The following is a 22,053-nucleotide window of genomic DNA, read 5'->3' on the forward strand; positions in this document are numbered from 1 at the left end:
TCTTAGCTAAAGAGAGATGACCATCCAACCTCTGCTTAAGAACCTCCAAAGAAGGAGAATCCACAACCTCCAAGGAAGGTGAGTTCCACAATTTGGGGGCTGCCACAGAGAAGGCCCTTCCCTTGGCTGCCTTCCCCACACTTCTGTGGGGAAACTGCTGAGAGTGCATGCTATGTGGATGATAAACCCTGAGGAGGTGGGTAGGGACGGAGAAGCAAAGCAGGCAAGGCCGTTGCTTCTGCAGCAAGCCATTAATTGCGATTAAGAGCGGTAGATTCGTAATCTGGTGAACTGGGTTCGATTCCCCGCTCCTCCACATGTAGCCACCTTGGGCTAGTCACACTTCTCTGAAGTCTCTCAGCCCCACTCACCTCACAGAGTGTTTGTTGTGGGGGAGGAAGGGAAAGGAGAATGTTAGCCGCTTTGAGACTCTTAGGGTTGGGATAAAGCGGGATATCAAATCCAAACTCTACTTCTTCTTCTTCAGTTGGGACTCCAGTTCCAAACAGCCCGAGTCAGAATGGCCAATGGTCATGGAATGATGATAACTGTGGTCCAAAGCCATAACAATAGAGAACCACAGGCTTCCTACCCAATTTAAGGGGGTGTGGGGGTGGAACTATGGGTGTCCCAAAGTCCTGGAATTTGCCACACACACACACGAATTTGTAAATCTGTCTGTGCTTGGCTACCCAGAGCTGAAATACGTGACTTTTCACGTGTCCTTTCAAACACATGCATTTGTAGGGAATCCCGAACTTGGCAGAGAGAGCAGGCAGGTAGCAGAGCCACAACACACAACCATCCATCATGCGGCAATGGACCATGGATACTGCTCTCCCGGCGCTGGATCACACCCAGGTTCACATGTAGCGCAGAGGAAAAGATCCATGCATACGAAAGCTTATACCCAGAATAAACTTAGTTGGTCTCTAAGGACCAACTGGACAATTTTCTATATATATTTTTTTTTGGCAGAGAGAGAGAGAGAAAGAAAGAAAAGACCTGAAATAGAGGACAAAACTGTATCCATGCAGGCCCTAGCATTTTACACTGAAATACGGGACAATCCTGCGTTGTAAAGGCCAGGTGGGTGCCATATAGCTGCATGGCCCTGGCGCCAAAACACATGGGTGCCCGGCCCCTCTTGTTGGGGGGTTGGGGAGTTTTGTGCGTGCCCCCCCAAGGAGCTGGCCCCTATGGGTGGCAACCGTAGGACTGGATTCCCCTTGGGGTCCCTCCCCAGTCTTAAGGAAGGGCCCAGTGGCCGGCAAACCACCGCCAGAGGCGGGGGAACTCTGCACGCGCTCAGGAACCCCCGTGCGCGCGGATGCAGAAGAGGAGGAGAAGGAGGGAGGCCGCTTAGCTGCGGCTCCGTCGGCTCCGTTTCTCCGCTTTTGCCGGCGCCATGGAGGCCCTTCGGAGCCAGGCTGGGCCCCGAAGCCGGGCCGGCGGCGGCGGCGGCGGCGGCGGCGGGCCCGCCCGCGAGGAGGAGCCGGGCGGTGGGCGGTCCGTGGTCGGCGGCGGAGGCGGAGGAGGAGGCCGGGCCGCCGAGGAGCAGGCAGGCCGCCGGTCGTCGCCTCGCCGCCGCAGAGCCAGCAGCTGCCGTCGTCGCGGGGTCCGCAGGGCGACGCCGCCAGCACCGCCCGCAGCGAAGCCGAGAGCCCCGCTCGCCCCACCGACCCACCGCCTGCCCGCTTCTCCCCCGGCACCGCAAGAGAGAGGTAGAGGCGGACCCCGGGGTGCCCGGCACCCACAGCCGACTCCCCTCTCTTCCTGGAGCGCCCCTTCCTTCCTCCCTTCGCCCCCTCCTCCAGGCAGCTCCTTTCTCTGCTCATTATTGGGGGGCAGAGGGGGAAGGGTCCCCCCTACTCCCGCGAGGCAGGGGCGCCCCCACCCCCACTCATTTCTCCGCAGGCTTGAGGCGCCCCCCAAAAAGAAACCCCCGAGGTACTCTCGAGGACCGTTCTGGGGCGTCCCCCAAATCTTGGGGTACCCCGGAGATACCCATTGTGAGGGGACGCCCCAAATCTTGGGGTACCCCGGAGATAACCATTGTGAGGTGCCCACCCCAATCCTGGGGTGATCTTGAGCATTCTGAGGACGACCACCCATCAGTCTTGGGGTGCTATTGAGAACCGTTATGTGGGGGCTCCCCTAAATATTGGGGTGCCCACTGAGAACCTTTAGGAGGAGAGGACCCTTCCTGCCCACAGTTTTGGGGAAGGGGCTCGTTATCATTTTATCTAGGGACTCCCCCTAGATCTAGGTGTGTGTTTGCGTCGGGCAGTAAAGGCGCCCCCCTCCCCTCTGCTTTATCCTCAGCTTAGGTGGGTGAAGTCCTGTTTCTATTATTCCAGGGGGACCCCTTCCCCATTTCTAATAGGATGGGAGATGTGTGGTGGCCTTATTCTCGCAAGAGGCAATAACCCCCCCCCCCCAATTTTCAGACTGGGGAAAAAAAGAGTTTTCCAGTTATTTCTTTGGGGGGGGGGCTGTGTAGCCCCTCTCCTCAATATCTCCTCAGTCTCATTTCCGTGTGTGTGTGTTCTACCTATTGTCATATGAGGTAGCAAAGCTCTCTTTCTTCCCTTTCCCCTTTCACTTTGATCACTTCTTAGGCTTTTCGCTTTGGGTGGGTGGGAGAAATGGGGATGTTCTTATTTATTTTAAAGGGGAGGGGGGGTGTTTGTTGCACAGTTCCTCCCCCAGAATCTGCTTGGGAGCCTGGAGTGCAGAGGGGTCCTGTTGGAGACTGCAGGTACCTATCCTCCCCTTTCTCTCCCTCCCTTCCCCAATTTAATTTTTTTTTTGGGGGGGGGAGAATAGCATTCCCCTTATCGTTTCAGGTATTGAAGCCCCTGCCCCCAGTATCTCCCATTCGGTAGGGTGGTGTGCTTGTGGTGCTGCTGTTATTCTTTAAGGTGATGAGTGAACCCTTTTGTCAATGATTTCTGAGCCTCCCTGAAGCTCAAGGTTGTTTGTTTGGGGGGGGGGTAACATGGGGGCAGATGTTTGTTTTGTCCCTTACTGTAGACAAGTGCCACCCCATTTGTTTGACGGCTCAGATTGGGGACCAGAAACCTCCCTGCTTAGTTACACCCACAAAGGATCTCCTTCCTTTTCTTTTCACCTTAGTTCCTAATGACACATCTCTCTATTTTTCTCCCTCCCACCGCCCCACCTCCTGCCTTTTTTCAGGATCATTTCCTCTTTCTGTGTCTGCATGAGAGCATGTGAGATTCCAGTAGCAAGAGCAACAACATACCCAGCCCTTTCCCAGAGAATAAAGACTTCTTTATCCTCCCGTTAATTGCCCTCTGATATTATTTCTCTCTCTTTCCCCTTCCAAATGTCACAAAAGATGAAATACGAGAGCAGTCAGTTTCTGCAAGATAACATGTGTACGCTCATTTACAATCAGATGCCCTGGCTTGCTTCTGCAAGGGATGCATGCGCTCAAGATGATGGACACAAAAGCAGAAAGAGAGGGTTTGTGGGGCTTTTTAAATTCACATGCACCAAGCTCCTTCCCTGCCCCCCCTAAATTTATATTAAAACCAGAACAAATGTGAGGTTCTGTGCTGCTCTTTAATAGGTAGGTGGTATTTGTCAATGCTGCAGCGCTCTTAAGGGGTGTGTGTCTCTCTGTTTTCTCCTCTTCTGATTTCTCCTTTACACCCTGCTAACATTAGGTATCCCGTTTGCCTAAAATGTGAAGGAATCGTTGAGCATAGTAGGAGAGATTGGCCGAGTGGTAGATTTCCCACCGTTGTGCTTTTCTTTGGGGTGTGCGTGTGTGTGTGTGTGTGTGTGTGTGTGTATGGATTTGAAGGAAGGAAAGAAGGCAGACATCTGCAAACAAAGCCTTGCTTTCCCCCCAATAAGACTGCTAGAGGAGGGTTTCGTCACTGGCTTCAGCGGCATCAGCCGGGCATGCTTTGTGCTGAGATAATGTGCTAGCCGGGTGTATGTACAGCATTATGTGCTGATGGAAACGTTCCAGAGAATGCCTCGTCTGCGAGAGGGTTGTAGTTCGGCCAGCTCAAATTGCTGATTTATATGAAAACAGCAGCGCAGTTAAAGCAGACAAGAGGGGAAATAAGTCAGGCATACTCAAGATCTTCCATTAAACGTTTGATAATGAACTTAATCCATCGGTCGCATCTAGTCCAGTGCTCTGTTTCCAGCAGGGGACAGCCTGAAACCTCACAAATGGGGGATTGAAGGTGTGTGTCCTTTTCCTTTGTTATTCCTCAAACCCCCCCCCCCCAAGCATCTGGTATTCTGAGTGAAGCTGTCTGCTGTGCCCTTTACCTGTCATTGCTAATAACCATTGGAAGACAAATTCAAGCACGATGGACCTTTTTTGGGGGAAAGTCATGTAAAGCTCAGCCTGCATGTATGGGGAGGTGTATAGGTTCTGGCAGCTGCGTAAGGTTTTTGGTTTTTTTAAGCATGATGTGACAGTGTTGTTTTAGGGTTACTGTGCAAATAGCAACCATGGAAGTGGGTGGGTGGGTGGGTGGGGGGCACCCACAAAGCGCACACGTTTTTCAGCTCTGCTTTGCTGAGAAAAGGTGTCGATCAAGCCCCAGCCTTGTTGCATGTGGGGATTTACATAGCACATTTCAAGTACACCTTTCAAAGCACTTGTACATATGTAATCTCAGTCATGCTAATGATGCTTTATTAATACGTACAGATAAAAATAAGGGGTAAAATGGCCCAGATATATGGACTAGGCAGTTGAGACTTTACAGTGAAGGAGCTGGGGTGTTGCACATTGGCTCTTATTTTATTTTATTTTTACTGGCTACATCCAACTTTCTCCTGGTAACACTCTCCTGCAGTGCAAACCTACATACGTCTACTGGGAAGCAAGTCCCAGCAAGTGGGTCTAGGTTTGCAGCCTTATTCTCCCAGGAAGAACCTGAATTGCTGTCGATAATAAAGGAGCAGCTGGTTAATTTCACCTTACTTTTGATACACCTGGATTTCCTAGAGTTGAGTTAATAAATGTGGGTGTGTTTGGAGACCTTGTTGCGGAGGATATCGGGATTGTACTAACATGTGTAGCCGAAGTGTAGTCACATTGACTGATAAGTTCCACTGAGTTGAATGCGACTTGCTCTCAAGCAAGCACGCACAGGATTGCAGCCTCGGTTTCTTGCCAGTACCTGAACACCATTGGTATAAGGCAAAAATAACCGTTGTTGAACCAGGGAAGGAGCTGTGGTGGTGTTGGGGTGCTGTTTGGAGCTGAGAAGCGCTTGTCGTCTCCCTTGTTTCTTCTGTGCTGTAAACCCCACATTCCATCTCAAAGCTGCTTTTCTTTCTTTTTATCTTTTAAAAGCAGCACCCCCTATTAATACATGCTTGCGTGTCATGTGTAGTTGACCTCTTAGTACTCTAAATAAAAAAAATTCCTTCCAGTAGCACCTTAAAGACCAACTAAGTTAGTTCTTGGTATGAGCTTTCGTGTGCATGCACACTTCTTCAGATACACTGAAACAGGAAGTTGCCAAATCCTTCTATATAGTGAGAAGGTGGGGAGGGGTGTTACTCAGAAGGGTGGTGGGAATGGGAGATTGGCAGATAGCCGAGATGAGCCTGTTGACGACTCTTAACGACTGCAATAGGTCTTACAGGAAAAGGCAAGGGGTGAGAAGGTGAGAAATGGCTTAGTCATGTATAATGAGATAAGAATCCAATGTCTTTGTTCAAACCAGGTCTCTCCATAGTTTTAAGTTTGGTAATGAGTTGCAATTCAGCAGCTTCTCTTAGTACTCTGTGTATGCGCTCATTTGGGGAAGTGATAATGTCTCTCTTTTGGCTTCAGAAGGTTGCAGGTTCAATCCTTGGCATCTCTGAAACCCAGTCTGTGTGTCTGTGTGGGTGGTGCTGACTGGGTAATAATAATAATAATAGTAATAATAGTAATAATAGTAATAATAGTAATAGTAAGAATATGCCGCCCTTCTGACTGTGTTGTCCCAGCCATTCTGGGAAGCTCCCAACAAGGCATTAAGGTGTAAGGGAGCTTCCTATTAATCTGTTCTTTTACTTTCTCATCTGCTACTAAGACCAAAGTTTAGGTCAGAAGGCTGTCCTCCTTTTCACCCTGTTAATCTCATGTTTGCATAGTGCTGCTTTGCTTGGTGTGAAGCACGTTAAATAATAACGTGTGGGGTTAAGTTAAGGACACAGTGGATCTATAGAATTTGGTAGGTTGTAAAAAAAGCTCGTGCTTCTTTTATATCTTGTTTTTGTATTGACACTGATCATTCTTTGTGCTATGTATTGAGCTTTCTTTCATTTTCAAACAGTGCCCCTGGCAGGATAGGTGACAATCTGTAAATGATATTAAAAAATAATACTGTAATGGTTGGAGGAGGGTCTTAACACTTGTTCCATTTTACAGATTGGGCTCAGAGCACAAGGGCTGCTGGCCCAATGACTGCACAGCTAATTTAGAATTACCACATCTGATCTGTTGCAGCTGAAAGAATGCAGTCTTGTTTACAGCTGGTTAGATATTTAAAATATTACAGTATTTAAACATGTGTTGATTGGAGGTACTTGGTTAAACAGCATATTGGTGGATTATCCAAAACACAATGTCTGAATCAAAACAGCTGCACCAATCTGGCTGCAATTTTAAACACACTTGCTAGAGAGTAAGCCTTATTGAACTCTGGGGGAATATATTTCTGCATAAATATGCTTAGGACCATGCTGCCAGTTGTTGTTTTAGCTAAAGGTAGAAAATTGCAGGCACTCGATGACTGCTAAATAATGTTTATGCTTAGGGATGTTAATATCTTTTGAACCCAGGTTTTAAATCAATTTTCTCACTTGGATATGGTGTTTTGGTGTCTTCTAAAAATAGAAAATGTGGTCTAACAAGCAAAAAAGAAAAAAAAAGGCTTTGGTTTTCTGAGAGAGTGTAATCTAACAGCATCTAAATTCCTGCTCTTCTGCTCCTCTTGTTATACATTAACATTTTGAGAAAAGGTCAGCACATTTAAGTCAATTGATAGGTCAAATACTGTCAGTCGACCGGTCAGTTGGCCACCTGTTTAATGATCAGGGTCAGATATTGCCAATATTCCACAAAGGCATGGATGTTCTGCTGTCGGATTGCCCTCGACATTTCATCATGGTCTTTTATTTTGCCAGCAAGGAGCCTTGTGAGAGCATCTTTCCCCCAAGTCAGGCAAACACTGAGCAGCAGTGGAAATCTTAATATGAGAGCAACCCACTTGGATTGGACTGAAGTCCCATCTAGTCCGTCCCCCTTTTTTCCACTGTGGCTAGGCAGAAGCTGCCAGGAAGCCCAGTGGCAGAACTCAAAGGCAATAGTCCTTGCCCCCTGTTGCCACCCAGCAAGTGGTATTCATGTTGCCTCAAAATCTGGGAAGCTCCATTTATCTGAATCTGTCCAACCTCCCCTTTAAAGGTCATCTGAGCCGTTATAGCCCTCGTCACATTTTGCGGCAACAAATTTGGTAAATTTATTATTGTGCTGTGTTAGGAAATATTCAACTTTGTTCTGAATTTATTGGGGGGCAGTACCATTGTGTGATCTGCGGAACTAGTACTACAAGAGAGGGAGAAAAACTTCTCTCTATTCACTTTCTCCACGCTATGCATAATTTTTGCACCCCCTTAGTCATTTCTTAAAAAAGCAAAATACCCCAAAGACTTTAGCTTCCACTACCTGATCATTTTTAGTCGCCCTCTTTCCATACCTTTTCTAGCTCTCTGATAATCTTTTTGAGATGGAGGGACCAGAACCACATGTTATATTATAAATGTGACAGCATTTATCAGTTTCACCACATTTTTAGCTTGGTTTCATTGCAACACAGCCATAGTTAACTATTTTGCTTTTGTGATTAGCATGCACGATGACGGAAGTATTTAGTTTTTGTTCTAATAAATCAAATGCTTTAAAAATCCTTGCCTGTTCTTTAACTGATGCTGGAGTACCCAGTACCAAATTATTTCTTGATGGGTTAAATGCCCAACCATATTTTGAGAGCATTTAGTGGGACGCATTATAACTTAAGATCAATTGAAAGAACCTAATGATTGATGTTATCTCATGTATGGCTTTTAAATTTACAATGCTACCCTATCCATGTCCACTTGCATGTAAGTCTTAGCAAGTTCAATGAGACGTACAGGTATGCTTGCATAGGATGGCAGCCTTAATTTATTTCATTTAACTTGGGGAATCCGGTGCCCCCATCAGCCCCAGCAAGCATGGGCAATATTTTTTGGGGGTATGCATTTATTGTCCAACATCTGGAGGCTTACAGGTTCACCTTTCCAGGCTTAAGAAGACAAGAGTCTGTCTCTGACATTAGGGTCTTAGATGCAATCTAATTTTGTAATATTTGCCGTGGCCCACGGATTCCATTTCCTTTAGGTACTTTTTAGCTTCTAAGCATTTTGAATCTTTCTTTTCTACATGAACCACTTTTTCTACCCATTTAAATTCTTCTCCTCCTCTGAAAGGTGACCTTGTGACAGCTGTTACTGAGAGAGGGAGAGAGAGCGGCTTCTGCATATCTCATCGGTAGTTTCCACGTCAGACGTGTGCAGTTTTACAAATCGAAGTGAATTTGAATGATGAAAACATACCTGGTGGTGCTCCACAGCCAAAGTGGTTCCTCTTCCATTTACTTCAAGGATTTGATAGCCTCCTGGAAAAGCTAGTTGTATTAAGACACGGCTTCAAAGGCATTCTGTGCAGGGCAGGCGGTCATCAAGCTCAGTGGGTGAACACACGGCTTTGTGTTTTGAGCAAATACGTCTCTTTGGGGCCCACCTTTCTTCAAAGCCCTTGCGTAACCTCCACTCTTCTACAACCACAGCAAACTTCAACAAACACACACCTTATTACGCTTGCTTCTCCCAACAGCCTCTTTTCTGTTCTCTTCTTACTTTAGAGTCACACCTCAACAGTGTAAGCTTGTTGGGGCAGGGATCTTTTTTGGTGATGCTGTAAAGCACTGTCCCACTAAATTACGCCGTGTAGGGAACATTTATTTATGTAAGTGGGCAGTCATCACCTCTTGCTTTTGTAATCCAACGCCATATCATTGCGGCAGTTTTTGCCTAGTGTGACGCAGGGCCTGGAGTTACAGGCTGGTTCGTGCAGGTATCCACGAAGGTGAATATCTGAAGCCTCTGAGTGCCTGTAGCATCCACTGAGTGCCTTCTCCCAGCCCTCTGAGCAGCCCTCTGGCAGCAAAGAGAAATAAGGGTGCTGTGGAAGTCATACGAACCAGTTCCTCTCTGTTGCAAGAAGATTCTGGGTCCCGACAGAGGTTGGTTTATGCTGCTGTTGAGATTGATGGAAAGGGGCACCCTGTGAGTGGCTGTAGCAGCTGTCAGAGCTGCTAGCTACTACAGTCATCCAGAGGCATCCAGCTATGTGGAGTCTTGATCATGGGTTGCTGTGAAGACCATTTCTAGGTTATTCCATTTCCATAAACTTACAGTTAAAGAGGGTGGAACTGGTACTTTGGTGTAGTCCTGTCTTTATATGATATTATATTAAAAGGTAAAGGTAAAGGACCCCTGACAGTTAAGTCCAGTCGCAGACGATTCTGGGGTTGTGGTGCTCTTCTCGCTTTACTGGCTGAGAGAGCCGACGTTTGACCGCAGACTGTTTTTCTGGGTCATGTGGCCAGCATGACTAAGCCACTTCTGGCGAAACCAGAGCAGCGCATGGAAACGCCATTTACCTTCCCACCGGATCAGTACCTATTTATCTACTTGCACTTTGACGTGCTTTTGAACTGCTAGGTTGACAGAAGCGGGGGCCGAGAAACAGGAGCTCACCCTGTCGCAGGGATTCGAACCACCAATATTCTGATCGGCAATCCCAAGAGGCTTAGTGGTTTAGACCACAGTGCCTCCCGTATATATTATATTATAATTTATTAAATCTGTATACCCACCTTGATCTGTAGATCTCAGGGGAATTCACGGCATAAAAGCACAATAAAACACAATAAAAACACCACCACCACAAATCAATAAATTCCTTTCCCACAAACACATTTAAAAGGGCATAGGCTGTAAATCAGATCAACCAAAGGCCTGGTTAAAAAGGAATGTTTTTGCCTGGCGCCTAAAGGTGTATAATGAAGGCGCCAGGCGAACGTCCCTGGGGAGAGCATTCCACCGATGGGGAGCCACTGCAGAGAAGGCCCCGTTCTCATGTTGCCACCCTCCAGACCTCTTGAGACACATGAAGGAGGGCCTCAGAAGATGATCTCAGGGTTCGGGTAGTTTCATATGGAAAGAGGCGGTCCTTGAGGTATTGCAGTCCTGAGCCGTTTAAGGCTTTATAGGTCAAAACCAGCACTTTGAATTGGGCCTGGAAACTAATTGGTAGCCAGTGCAATCGGACCAGGATTGGTGTAAGATGCTCAAACCGTCCTGCTCCGGCGAGCAACCTGGCCACTGAATTCTGCACCAGCTGAAGAAGACCCTCAAATGGTCCTTGCAGGGTCCACATAGGCTCATATGGAGAGAGGTGGTCCTTGATTATGTTAGCAGGCTCCAAGGGGTGCTGTGGATTTAGTTGCCCCAAAATGACTGTGATCCCCTCTGTCCACAGATGAGACCTTAGCATCCCCTGCCTTTTGCTGTGTAAGCATAAAAGAGCAGGAAATGGCCAAAGAACCACATTACTGTTGCAGGGGCATCAACGGCTAAGCGCTATGTTGCAACTCTTGCCCGAGTGTACAATTTTCAAACTGCTGATAAGCTCTCTGTGCATCGAAAGGGGAAGAAGCTTTAGTCAGCAGTCTCCTTGAAATGTTAGATATTCTAAAGGGGATTTTAAAAAAAGTTTAAGCATGTGATTTCCCTCCCCACATCCTTATCACTCCCTTGATTAAAAAAAACCCCACGGTCCCCATTCCCAGGGGCTAAGGTGGTTGCCCTCTTTCAAATTTGGATAGTAGTTGAGCCACCGCTCCTTGTACTTTATTCAAATGAGGACCACCTGATCTAATTAGCTGCCTTATCAGCTAGGGGAAGCTAGCCAGGGATTTAGATTTGGAGCAATCTAGGGAGGAGGGAGCCCACTCCATGAGCTCGAGGGCGACCCCAGCGGATGACAAGCAGCTGAGTGAGTTTGGCAGCAGGGCCAGGAGGCCGGGGCAATCTACCCTGCACCATTTGACCTAACAAATTCCACGCTCCCAAGTAAACGAAAGTCGATAAACTACAAAAAAAGGTGCTTGGGGGTGGGGCTTGCTCCAAAGATGCTCGACAGCTGTGTGGCTTATGGCTGATGTCTTGCACAACAGGCCACACACCTTTCACCATTTTCTGCTTGCTTAAAATCGCCGTTCAGGGACGATGAGCATTTTCACAAGCTTATGGCCTCAAAAGGCCGCAGGCAAAACCCCGGAAGTGCTCTGCTGCACCTTGAAAGCTGCAGTCCCAATTAACATTCTGCATCAAAGGCCCAAAACATGTCATTTAGGTTTGCTTTTTTAAAACGTCCCATAAAAAGAAGAGGAGCTGCTTGGACACGCTTTGGTCTTTACACACGCGCACGCACACACATGCACACACTTATACTTGATGTTTGTCGGCCTTGATCATGAATGCTTGTGAGACTTCTGGAAGAGCTAAACATGGTTTTTATCCTGTTCCTCACATCTCCCTATTTTGGGAGTGAAAACACTTTCTTGGAAGATGCGCCTGTTGAGTTACCTAATCTAATTCACATAGCGTGCTGCCAGCGTGCAGGTAATTAGGCTATTCAAGGAGGACAATCCTCATTTCAGCAGATAAAAGTAAAATATCGAGAATTATGGGGCAGTATTCTGGCAGGGAAGAAGGGTGCTCAGGCCTCTTTCCAGAGGAGAATAGGGCGGCACAATGACGACCCTTGTAGCTGGCAGACAAGATGCAGCCTTGGGTGGCCGGATCCTGCCACAAATGCTAGGAGCCCAGTTTTATGCCCTTTTGTCTGGCCTTCAGCCTGTTGCACCTGATCTTGGGGTGTTGGAGTTGGCGTGGCTCTGGAGAACGCAGCCTTCGAGTCGGACTCGGGTGTGAAGATCTGCAGTTTGGCCCCAGTGGTCGGTACACGTGCAGTTGCAGCCAGAATCGCCAGGTCCATCCAAACAGAAATGTATCATGGCTGACCTTTGGGCTTTTGAATGTGCAAAGCCATTGCAGCTTTGAACTTGGCTGACCCCCCACCAGCACCCTGTGAGTCAGGCTGCCATTTCTCTTCACGGTTTTCAGTGAAGCTAGGGGCAAGAGCTTGTGAACCCAAAGGCACCAGGCAAAAATCAGTGTCTTTCCTGCCTCCTCTATTCTTTTAAAAAACTGAGTAATTGTGGTTATAGCCTGAGGCCAACGGGAAGTTCGCCAGAACTCTATAGGCAAGATATGCTTTATATATATATATATATATATATATATATATATATTTGCTTTCGTAGATTTTCACGGGTACAGGAATGCAGGTTTTGGTGTCTTCGGGTGTCTTCCCGTGTAAGAGTTGGGGTGTCTAGGCGACGTTTCGACGAGGTCTCACTCGTCATCTTCAGGCTGGTGCTTTCGGCTTCTTGTTACTGGAACAGAGCAGGATCTCAGTGTTTGAGTTCCTATAAATACTGTTGAGGGGGTGTGGTATATAGCCTCCAACGTTCTGGGCAGAGGGGAAGTTCCCAGGTTAGTGTGTCTTTTCTTCTTTTGTTCCTTAATTACTTGAGGGATATCTTGAGTGATTTCTTGAGTGATATTCTGAGTACCACTTAGGTGGGTCATTAAGTGTGGATTAGTTGCTAAAGCTTTCGTGTCTTGACCTCTTGAGCTTGTGAAGAGTTTTTCTGAGAAGATGGCTGTACTGTACTTAGTTGTGCTCTGGCTTGGCTTCGTGTATAGGGGCGAGCTGTGGTTTTGTGCCCTGTGCCAGCCAGATCTGTGTAGGGATTGCAGAGGGGTGCAGCATCCGGAGGTGCCACTATGGTTTGGCTACTGGATGGAGTCTGTAATTTATCTGTGGAGAGGGTCTGGGTTTGGGTCTGGTGTGGTTGATTGGTGATGGCGTTCTGTGTGCCTCTGGTTCTGGTGTCGGTTTTTGTGGGGAGGGCTAATTTCCAGATGTCTGGCAGGCGGGACGTGTCGTCACGCTTGTTCATGTTGTGGGGGTGTTTCTCTATCTCGATGGCTTCCATGATTATTCTCTTGTGGTGATGTTCCATGTTAAAGAGCAATTTGGAATCTGCAAAATTAATTTCGTGTCCTGTTTCTTTCATGTGTTGGAAAAGAGAGGAGGTTTTTTCTTCTTTTTTGACGGCATTCTTGTGTTCTGCGATACGTGCATTTATTCGTCTGTTTGTTTGTCCAATGTACGTGGCTGGGCAGACTTTGCAGGGTATTTCATAGACCCCTTGGTTTTCCAACTGGATTTTATCTTTGGGGTTTCTGAGGATATTGGCTATTTTTTGGTTGGTGCAAAAGGCTGTTTTGATATTGTGTTTATGGAGGATTTTGCTAATTTTATCTGTAGTGCCCTTGATATAAGGAAGGAGGGCCATGCCATTGTTTTCTTCTGTGTCTTGGTTTTTGGGGGGTGTTTCTTTTTGGATTAGCTTCGTAACCCTGTTTTGCTGGTATCCATTGGCGATTAACACATTTGAGAGATTCTGTAACTCAGTTGTCAAGTGGTCTTTGTCAGCCAGGCGTTTGGTTCTAGAGATGAGAGTCTTGGCTACGGAGTTTATTTGTGCAGGGTGGTGGTGTGATTGTGCATGTAAGTAGCGGTTGGTGTGTGTTTTTTTCCGGTAGATAGTGTGTCCTAAGGAGCCATCAGGTTTTTTGTAGATTAGGACGTCAAGGAAGGGAAGTTGGTTGTTGGCTTCTATTTCCATAGTGAATTGTATTTTGGGGTGTAGGCTGTTGAGATGTGTGAGGAAGCTATCTAGTTTTTCTTTCCCGTGTGGCCAAATTACAAAGGTGTCGTCAACATATCTGAGCCAAAGTTTGGGTTTGTGTTCTGACTTGTCTAAAGCATTGGTTTCAAAGTGTTCCATGTACAAATTTGCGATGACCGGTGAGAGGGGTGATCCCATAGGTGCTCCTTCTATCTGTTTGTATCTTTGTCCATTGTGGATGAAGTACGTGTTGGTTAGGCAGTGGTTGGTCAGGTCCAGGATGTATTCGGGGGGATTGTATTTGTTTTGAATGGCTGTCAAGGCTTCATTAATGGGCACTTGAGTGAAGAGAGATACAACATCGAAGCTCACAAGTAGGTCATCGGGATGTAGGTTTTGCTTCTTTATTGTTTCTATGAACTGGAAGGAGTTAGTAACGTGTGAAGCGATGGATTCTGCATAGGGCTGAAGTTGCTTAGCGAGAAATTTAGCGAGATTTTGTAGAGGTGAGCCTATGGAGCTGACTATTGGTCTGAGTGGTGTTCCTTCTTTGTGTATCTTGGGGAGACCGTAGAGTTTGGGGCATCTGGATGATTTTTCTCTGGGGATGATTCTTAGCTGGATTTCTTCACTGATAGGAGAGGCTTTTATTTTGGATTTGGTGGTTTTTTCCAGATAGGTGGTGGGATCTGTTTTTATAGGTTGGTAGGTAGGGTCTTGGAGTAGATTTGATAGTTTTGCTTGGTAGTCCGATGTGTTCATCACAACAGTGGCATTACCTTTGTCTGCTGGGAGAATGATTATGTTGTTGTCTTTCCTCAGGTTGGTGAGTGCTTTCTGTTCTTCTTTGTGTAAATTGCTTCTGGGTGGTTTGCTGGAGCAGAGGATGTTGGTGACTTCAAGTCTGATTTTATTGGCTTCATCTGGGTCGAAGTTCCTACGCAACTGCCGAGACAACAACTTAATTCCCACATGCTTCCAACTTAAATTCCACTCTAAAACCCCAGCTACCGAAAGGATCCTGAAACGAACTGAACTATCCCTAATCAGAAACGAAATACATAAGAAAAGATACCTACTAAACCAAACCAACAAAGATCTGCTCACTCTTCACCTCAAACTTTGTAACAAAATCCACCCTGCACTCTGGGACAAATGCAAACAACTAGCCGTCTGGAGAGCTGAAACTGAGACCTCACATAAGACAGACAGACACACCAACAAACTCCACAAACTAGAGAAACGCCAGAAGCCCAGCCACCCTCCACAACAACCCATGAAACAAACAGTACATAACATATCAGACAGGATCCTCACCCCAACTGAAACCAAAGTACTCTCCAAAGGTTTCAACTTTGCAGTCGCCCCGAGACGCATCCCCACGGAAAACATCATATGCGGAGTCGAAGCTAGCCTAACCAAAATCGACCCAGATGAAGCCAATAAAATCAGACTTGAAGTCACCAACATCCTCTGCTCCAGCAAACCACCCAGAAGCAATTTACACAAAGAAGAACAGAAAGCACTCACCAACCTGAGGAAAGACAACAACATAATCATTCTCCCAGCAGACAAAGGTAATGCCACTGTTGTGATGAACACATCGGACTACCAAGCAAAACTATCAAATCTACTCCAAGACCCTACCTACCAACCTATAAAAACAGATCCCACCACCTATCTGGAAAAAACCACCAAATCCAAAATAAAAGCCTCTCCTATCAGTGAAGAAATCCAGCTAAGAATCATCCCCAGAGAAAAATCATCCAGATGCCCCAAACTCTACGGTCTCCCCAAGATACACAAAGAAGGAACACCACTCAGACCAATAGTCAGCTCCATAGGCTCACCTCTACAAAATCTCGCTAAATTTCTCGCTAAGCAACTTCAGCCCTATGCAGAATCCATCGCTTCACACGTTACTAACTCCTTCCAGTTCATAGAAACAATAAAGAAGCAAAACCTACATCCCGATGACCTACTTGTGAGCTTCGATGTTGTATCTCTCTTCACTCAAGTGCCCATTAATGAAGCCTTGACAGCCATTCAAAACAAATACAATCCCCCCGAATACATCCTGGACCTGACCAACCACTGCCTAACCAACACGTACTTCATCCACAATGGACAAAGATACAAACAGATAGAAGGAGCACCTATGGGATCACCCCTCTCACCGGTCATCGCAAATTTGTACATGGAACACTTTGAAACCAATGCTTTAGACAAGTCAGAACACAAACCCAAACTTTGGCTCAGATATGTTGACGACACCTTTGTAATTTGGCCACACGGGAAAGAAAAACTAGATAGCTTCCTCACACATCTCAACAGCCTACACCCCAAAATACAATTCACTATGGAAATAGAAGCCAACAACCAACTTCCCTTCCTTGACGTCCTAATCTACAAAAAACCTGATGGCTCCTTAGGACACACTATCTACCGGAAAAAAACACACACCAACCGCTACTTACATGCACAATCACACCACCACCCTGCACAAATAAACTCCGTAGCCAAGACTCTCATCTCTAGAACCAAACGCCTGGCTGACAAAGACCACTTGACAACTGAGTTACAGAATCTCTCAAATGTGTTAATCGCCAATGGATACCAGCAAAACAGGGTTACGAAGCTAATCCAAAAAGAAACACCCCCCAAAAACCAAGACACAGAAGAAAACAATGGCATGGCCCTCCTTCCTTATATCAAGGGCACTACAGATAAAATTAGCAAAATCCTCCATAAACACAATATCAAAACAGCCTTTTGCACCAACCAAAAAATAGCCAATATCCTCAGAAACCCCAAAGATAAAATCCAGTTGGAAAACCAAGGGGTCTATGAAATACCCTGCAAAGTCTGCCCAGCCACGTACATTGGACAAACAAACAGACGAATAAATGCACGTATCGCAGAACACAAGAATGCCGTCAAAAAAGAAGAAAAAACCTCCTCTCTTTTCCAACACATGAAAGAAACAGGACACGAAATTAATTTTGCAGATTCCAAATTGCTCTTTAACATGGAACATCACCACAAGAGAATAATCATGGAAGCCATCGAGATAGAGAAACACCCCCACAACATGAACAAGCGTGACGACACGTCCCGCCTGCCAGACATCTGGAAATTAGCCCTCCCCACAAAAACCGACACCAGAACCAGAGGCACACAGAACGCCATCACCAATCAACCACACCAGACCCAAACCCAGACCCTCTCCACAGATAAATTACAGACTCCATCCAGTAGCCAAACCATAGTGGCACCTCCGGATGCTGCACCCCTCTGCAATCCCTACACAGATCTGGCTGGCACAGGGCACAAAACCACAGCTCGCCCCTATACACGAAGCCAAGCCAGAGCACAACTAAGTACAGTACAGCCATCTTCTCAGAAAAACTCTTCACAAGCTCAAGAGGTCAAGACACGAAAGCTTTAGCAACTAATCCACACTTAATGACCCACCTAAGTGGTACTCAGAATATCACTCAAGAAATCACTCAAGATATCCCTCAAGTAATTAAGGAACAAAAGAAGAAAAGACACACTAACCTGGGAACTTCCCCTCTGCCCAGAACGTTGGAGGCTATATACCACACCCCCTCAACAGTATTTATAGGAACTCAAACACTGAGATCCTGCTCTGTTCCAGTAACAAGAAGCCGAAAGCACCAGCCTGAAGATGACGAGTGAGACCTCGTCGAAACGTCGCCTAGACACCCCAACTCTTACACGGGAAGACACCCGAAGACACCAAAACCTGCATATATATATATATATATATATATATATATATATATGTTTTGCTGCTGCTACTGGAATAGCTCTTTCAAAATTGTGCAACCCAGGCGATCTCGTAGGATATTTGAAGGCGTTTTGGCTTTTCACAGACCCGAGGTGTACCATGCCTCCTACAAGGGCCCAATTGCATAGCCGTCTTGATAAGATGTGGCTTTATTTAGGGGGTCACCTTACCAGCAGAAAAGTGCATTGGAAAATGAAACATTGGTGATTGTAGCAATATGTAACAGAACCCAGAGACCGTCTAGAGTCAGCCGGGACAGCTAATCCGTGGCCCAGTGAGAGGAATGTGATAAATGTAATAAACAAAATCTCCCCTTACAAAAAAGAAAGTTTCAATACGACACACAGGAGTTTCTGGATAGGGAATGATGTTGATATTTGGGGGGTGGGTGGGGTGAGAGTGCTGATTTGGGGAGCTTTTGGACAGAAAATGTGCTGGTCTGTATCTGAAAGCCATAAAATGGAAGTGCCTTAGAAAGCGTTGGGGCAAACCCAAGTGAGCTCTATGCACAGAGTGTTATGAGATGTTCTAGAAGGGCCAAGTGACTTCCATTTTCTCTTCTTCTGCCTGGTTGGGCAGAGCTTAGCCCTTTTAGCAGCTTAAAATGATTCGGGTGGAGATATGTTGCCTTTGAAGCTCATAGAATCATAGAGTTGGAAGAGACCACAAGGGCCATCGAGTCCAACCCCCTGCCAAGCAGGAAACACCATCAGAGCACTCCTGACATATGGTTGTCAAGTCTCTGCTTAAAGACCTCCAAAGAAAGAGACTCCCCCACACTCCTTGGCAGCAAATTCCACATTAAAACTTGTTAGTTCCCAAGGTGCCGAAAGAGCAAAAAATAACATGCCTGTTATGGGGGGCTTTGTCAAAAGTCTTACCAAAATCAAGATAAACTACGTCCATAGCATCCCCCTGATCCACCACGATTGCAACTCTGTCAAAGCTTATTTAGGATCGTAATTTGTCCAGCTTCAGAAGGAGTTAGGAATGCTGGCTGTATACTAGTTTATGTTCTGTGCCTGCGGCTATGAGGTCAGATAGTTTTTAAGCTAGTCATGGTTTGAACTAACTGCCTGACAGCCATAGGCAAATAGAAAATCCAGGCAGGTGAGTTAAGAGGCCTGGAATGCTCTTTTCAGAAGGGAAGTCCCTTTCTTTGCAACCAGCATCAAAATGCAAAGGTCAGGAGGGACAGAGTGGCTCCCCTCCTTTTAAATAGCCCGTTAGGAGGCTAAGAGAAGCCAACTGGGGAACATGGAAATGCAGGTGAATAGTAGGCTGTAAATTTGGTTGTCACTATTGGCAAGTAAACATTTGTTTGCTGAATGCTTTTCAAAATAAAAATAAAAATCAGTGGTGCATTCTAAGGCTTGTAAAGATCTGATTGCACAAGAATCTAGAAATCATTGCTTTTTGTAGCGCTTCGTAACTCCTTTCTAAGAACATTGAGCGTGAACAAAAGGAGAAGCTAAGAAGCTTTTTGGTTACTCTTAAGAGGGGAAAATAAAAGGCAGAGGAACAAAACAGAGCCCTGTTTGGCGTACAACAGTTGGTATTAAAATGCAAGTTCAAAAATGCCAAAAGGAAATAACCTAATTAACACATGGGATGTATTGCCAAGTAATGTGGTTGCAAGCCAAGAATTTAGCAGGGTTTTGATCAGATATGATTGCATAATCAGATAACATCCACTCCGGTGTATTTACAATGAGGAGCTGTTTCTGAGGGCATAAGAAGCGGCTGCGTCGGAAGACAAGCCAGGTTGTCTTCAAAGCAAGAGAGCATTTTTCCGGGGAACGGAAAACAGCAACTGCTTGGCTTTCGGCAGCGCAGCAAAGTTTGCCAAAACGTTTCCCATTAGAAGTGCAATGTGCAGGGTGATGCTGTTTCTCTCGCTTCTCTTCAGAACATCTTTGTAAGGTAAGGTAGGGCTATGCCCCTTAAGTAGATGGATACCTGTGGGCTGCTTCTTGGTCCGACTTCCCCTATGCATGCTTTTATTTAGGGCGTACATCGAAAAGGTGACTTGGAAGGAGAGTCAGAGTGGAACCTCTGAGCTACATATCCCTGCAGAACTTGGGATGTGGGGGAAAGTTGCAGGTTGGTGCATGACCGCCCTGCCCTGCCGCATATTGCAACTTCGTAATTTCTTGTAGCGTTGCAATTAATGGATAGGCCCTTGTCACTTTCTGCTATACGTTCTCTTGGAAGCGCCTTTGTTTTCTCACGCTCAGCTATACTTGTAGAAAAAGCCCGAGACTTTGGAAACAATGGGCTATACCCAGGTTTAGTCACATGAGTTGGCGTGTTGAAATCCGTGGGACTGAGCATAGTCATCCCTGACTTAAATCCCCTTGATCTCGGTGGGTCTGCTGTAAGCATGGTTAAATCTGGTTTCAACTTGATTGCTGCAGTCTGGAGGAGTTCACCGAAAGCTTCAAATGGATGTGTAAGTACTTCTTTAGGGTTTTCTCTGCAGTGATTCACACACACAAAACCACAGCACTTTGTGTTTTAGAGACCTAGTCAGGAACGTTAAGAGAACCTGGCTTGGTTCAGGGATTGTGACCAGTGAGTCTGGGAGCTTAAGAGTTGCATTGTAATAACACATCTAAGGCTTACCTGCGATTGTAGGAAATTTTGGCATGTGTGCATCCTTTTTTTTTTTTTGGTAAGTTGTTCTGAGCAAAAAAGCAATTAACAACAACAACAATGCCAAGGCACTGTTACACACACTAGTCTTCCACAGAGAGCGTGACATTTTAGGGACACAGTGCTTAAGCTAGTTTAGTTTCTTCCGGAGGGAGAGATAATGGAATAATAGAATTGCAGAGTTGGGTCCGAGGACCATCTAGTCCAAACCCCTGCGATGGAGGAATATTTTGCCCAAGGTGAGGCTCAAATCCATGACCCTGAGATTATGCTCTGCTGACTGAGCTATCCCGACTGGAGCTCTAAGGTGCTTCCGTAATAGTTGCGTTTTTAACAACAAAAATACAAGCTGAGCATAGGTGGGCGAGGTAGTTTAATCACTCCCTACAGCAGGTTCACTGCTGCGCTTCAGAATCCCTACTGAGGGACTTCCCCCACGAGTCCTTTCCAGAACCCACCCCTCTCCACTTGCCTCGAGTCTCTAAACTGCAGTTTCTTTTTTGTACATACCTACTAGGTTCTATTGTCTCCAGCTTGGAGTTGGGGAAAGGTGAGCCTTATTCAGAATATTCTATAAAGGTCTTTGTATTGAGAAATGGAGACCTCTTGTCCTGGCCCTTAACATTCATCTGCTACCGTATTTTTCGCTCTATAAGACGCACTAGACCACAAGACGCACCTAGTTTTTGGAGGAGGAAAACAAGAAAAAAAATATTCTGAATCTCAGAAGCCAGAACAGCAAGAGGGATCGCTGCGCAGTGAAAGCAGCAACCCCTCTTGCTGTTCTGGCTTCTGGGATAGCTGCGCAGCCTGCATTCTCTCCATAAGACGCACACACATTTCCCCTTACTTTTTAGGAGGGGAAAAGTGAGTCTTACAGAGCAAAAAATACAGTAATGCTGTGATGAAGCATTGCTCCAAGGCAAAATCCACAATGTTACATCATGGTGATCGGATGTCATAACGTTTACCTTTCGATCTAGGCTTTTATTACTTGAGAATTGGTTCGGGGCAGTGCTAGGTGCTGTATAACTGCACCTGTCCTGCCCTGTTGTACCCAAGAGGGAGGAAACTGAACCAGTTGCTTGCCGAACCCTGCAGTAATGTTTGTGCTGCCCATAGTTCCTGTTGCAGCCCATCTCATGCACACTACGTGAACATGAGTTCCCTTGGAAGAGGGGTTGATCGTTAAACTGCTCTGGGAATTGTAGCTCTCTGAGCAGAACAGGGGTCTCCTAATAACCCTCAACAGATTCCAGTTCCCAGGATTCTTTGGGGGAACTCATGACTGTTTAATGTGGTATGATGCTGCTTTAAATGTATAGTGCAGATGGGGCCTGATTGCTGGTCCATCTGGCCCAGTATTGTCTACCTAGCCTTCCCCAACCTGGTGCATTGGACCACAACTCCCAATATTCCCAGCCAGCAGTGTTGCTCCCTGAGGCTTGCTGGGAGTTGTAGTGCAGAAAATCTGGAGGGGAACGGGTCTGGAAAGTTTGCTGGGTTGTGCCTGGCAGTGGCTTTCCAGGGTCTCCAGAGGTCTGCTACTGTGGTCCTCTTGAACTGGAGAGGCCAGGGATTGAAACTGGGGCCTTCTTCACATACGCCGCATGTGCTCCACCACTGATCTGCTGCCCACCCACATCCAAACCACAA

General features: G+C 46.3%; 1 protein-coding gene across 4 annotated transcripts in view; it reads left to right on the forward strand.

The window, feature by feature from the left end:
- Positions 1 to 1,497: 1,497 nt before the first annotated feature.
- The window catches only part of SMOX (spermine oxidase), a 58,866-nt gene continuing 38,310 nt past the window's right edge, over positions 1,498 to 22,053 (forward strand). The window contains exon 1 of one of the 4 annotated variants that reach the window (XM_083458823.1): positions 1,498 to 1,724. The gene's annotated coding sequence lies outside the window, so the exon portion shown is untranslated. Of the gene's footprint in view, positions 1,725 to 19,509; positions 19,666 to 22,053 lie in introns of those variants that run through there. The other 3 variants (XM_083458821.1, XM_083458824.1, XM_083458822.1) reach the window with 3 other exon arrangements.

Source organism: Podarcis liolepis, assembly GCF_965112155.1.
Source record: "Podarcis liolepis genome assembly, chromosome: 9".
Lineage (NCBI taxonomy): Eukaryota > Metazoa > Chordata > Lepidosauria > Squamata > Lacertidae > Podarcis > Podarcis liolepis.